This window comes from Octopus bimaculoides, chromosome 11 (genome assembly GCF_001194135.2).
Source record: "Octopus bimaculoides isolate UCB-OBI-ISO-001 chromosome 11, ASM119413v2, whole genome shotgun sequence".
NCBI classification, from domain to species: Eukaryota; Metazoa; Mollusca; class Cephalopoda; order Octopoda; family Octopodidae; genus Octopus; species Octopus bimaculoides.
This window is the reverse complement of record NC_068991.1, coordinates 38907214-38910031: the sequence shown is the minus strand read 5'-3', so window position 1 is coordinate 38910031 and position 2818 is coordinate 38907214. Positions and strand designations below refer to the sequence as shown.

The following is a 2818-nucleotide window of genomic DNA, read 5'->3' as shown; positions in this document are numbered from 1 at the left end:
TTTATTATCACTGCGACACACATAGTCCCCAGTTGGTAACATTGATTTCAAGGCCCTCCTAGATGAGAGACTGGCATTCCACTTAATGTCTATGTTCCATGCTGGCATGGATTGGAGAGTTATTAATGTAGAAATATGGTATCGTAGCTACTAACAGTTGAGGGTTGCGTAGTCTAGACGGCGTTTTTAGATTTCATTATTCTCTTTAACCCGGGTATTTCTGCTAGTATAAATATAAAAATGGAACAAAAACGCAACAGAGGACATTAAACATTCAGACACATAGATGATACAAAGGCGGACAAGAGAAACAACAATTAGAAGGAACGGGCAAAAAAAGACGGGTCATTTGTGGCTTTCTTTCTTCAGCGAAGTTCCAGAAGTCACGACCATTTTGGGCAGTTACACTTGAGATAGTTCGATCTGGTTGCCCCCCATAAAAGTTAAAGCTAAGAGCATGAGACCCCTTTCTAAGAAAACTAGCAAATGTGTATGACAACAAAGACAAAAAAACAAACAAACATAGAACATGGCACTCAATAACGAATGCAAATATCGAGAAATAACAGGTGTCTTTCAACTGAGAACGAATCAAATTGAGCTGGTTAGAACAAACTGAAAGCCTAAAGGCAGGAACATAGGAGATGGACATAAGAGGTGTTGCCGATCGGCTGTCAAGCCAAGAAAGAAAGATCATGCCTGGCCGAAACACTGGTCATGTGGAAAGAGGAGAGATGGGTAGGGGGCATATATATATATATATATATATATATATATACATACACATATATATACACATACACATATATATATATATATGTAGACACATATATATACATATATATATATATATATATATATATATATATACACACATTTACATATATATATACATTTACATATATATATACATTTACATATATATATACACATATATATAGACACATATACATACACACATATATATACATATATATATAGACATATATATACATATATACACACATATATATACATATATACACACATATATATATCATCATCATTTAACATCCGCTTTCCATGCTAGCATGGGTTGGACAATTTGACTGAGGACTGGTGAACCAGATGGCTACACCGGGCTCCAATCTGATTTGACAGAGTTTCTACAGATGGATGCCCTTCCTAACGCCAACCACAACGAGAGTGTAGTGGGTGCTTTTATGTGCCACCGGCACGAAGGCCAGTCAGGCAGTACTGGCAACGGCCATGCTCAAAATGGTGTATTTTACGTGCCACCTGCACAGGAGTTAGTCCAGCGGCACTGGCAACGATCTCGCTCGAATGACTTTTCACGTGCCACCGGCACAAGTGCCAGGGAGGCGATGCTGGTAACGATCACGCTCGAACGGTGGTGCCCTCACCATTTCGCTTTCGCTTGCCCCAACAGGTCTTCGCAAGCCGAGTTTAGTGTCCAATGAAGGAAATGTTGGATGGGTGCCAGTCGTCGAATTTTCACTGCCATGTAGCATGGCTGTTTGTACACATGCATCATACAGTCTGCCTTTTACTCTTGTCACCAGCAGAGGTAAGAGCTCTCTGAACTTTGCCCAGGCTATTCTTATTCTAGCATCTACACTTTCAGCACACGCTCCCCCACGACTAACTTGGTCACCTAGATAGCGGAAGCTATCAACTACGTCTAGTTTTTCCCCCTGGAATATGGCAGAAGTTGTTTTCTGCACATTTACAGTGTTTATTGCTCCTGAACATCTGCCACATACAAACACTAACTTCCTATATACGTACGTATAATGCACACGTGTATATACGTACGTATATACGTACGTATACCACACATGTATATATGTATACATAACGCACATGTATATACATACGTATAACGCACATATATGTATATACGCACGTATAATGCACACGTGTGTGCATACGTACGTATAATGCACACGTGTGTATATATGTACCTATAATGCACACTTGTGTATATATGTACGTATAATATGCATTATATCAATATGTCATTGGTAGAAATTACCTGATTTTGACTCAAAAAATTGATCCAACCAAGCTCTCAATTCTGCATCAGTACTGAATGAAACACTGCACATAGCATTTGAAAGAGATCGCAAGAGGTGGAAATCAGTTGGTGCCAAATCAGAAGAGTACGGTGGGTGTGGCAGCACTTCCCAGCCATGCGATTGAATGGCTTCCTTAGTCATATTGGCGGTGTGAAGGCGGGTGTTGTGCAGCAGAAGAAATCTATGCTGCCGATTAGGTCTTTGTTGAGGTAGAAAAGATACAAAATATAAAGATTAATCACAAACCTGGTTTTGTTGTTACCACTTACGCAAATGTCTGCAACTCATCAGTGTGATTGTCATAGCAATATAATTTGCAGAACTATACACGAGACATTGAGCATGTATACAGTTCTACCAATTACATTTGGGGTTATATTTCAAAAGTCTTTGTTTTGGCGCACCAAATACCAAAAATAATTCTCCGCAGTGAATTTTGCTGGTTAGAGAACATGGTCATTTAAATTTAAATAATAAGGGTGAAAAATTGAATATTAATTTGATTAATATCAATTTAAAACCAGTGGCCTAGCATATTGCTAAATTTTCTTGTGAACAATCTTTTCTTAGTGGTCAGGCCATAGGTGGTCTTCTTTTAGCATAATGGATGTCCACTTAGTGGTCATCCCTCTTATATCTATGTAATATAATTTTTCTGAATCTTCAGATTTTTCAATATGCTAGGCCACTGGTTTTAAGTTGATATTAATCAAATTAATATTCAATTTTTCACCCTTATT

At 38.3% G+C, this 2818-nt stretch overlaps 2 protein-coding genes across 3 annotated transcripts in view; one reads left to right on the top strand and one right to left on the bottom strand.

The window, feature by feature from the left end:
- LOC106883096 (proteasome subunit alpha type-6) overlaps positions 1–2818 on the top strand; it is a 267726-nt gene that overhangs the window by 250770 nt on the left and 14138 nt on the right. The window lies entirely within an intron of this gene.
- LOC106880632 (adenosine 3'-phospho 5'-phosphosulfate transporter 1) overlaps positions 1–2818 on the bottom strand; it is an 18127-nt gene that overhangs the window by 12507 nt on the left and 2802 nt on the right. The window contains exon 1 of one of the 2 annotated variants that reach the window (XM_014930668.2): positions 2036–2241. The exons of the other annotated variant lie outside the window; for it this stretch is intronic. The gene's annotated coding sequence lies outside the window, so the exon portion shown is untranslated. Of the gene's footprint in view, positions 1–2035; positions 2242–2818 lie in introns of those variants that run through there. 2 annotated transcript variants of the gene reach the window in all.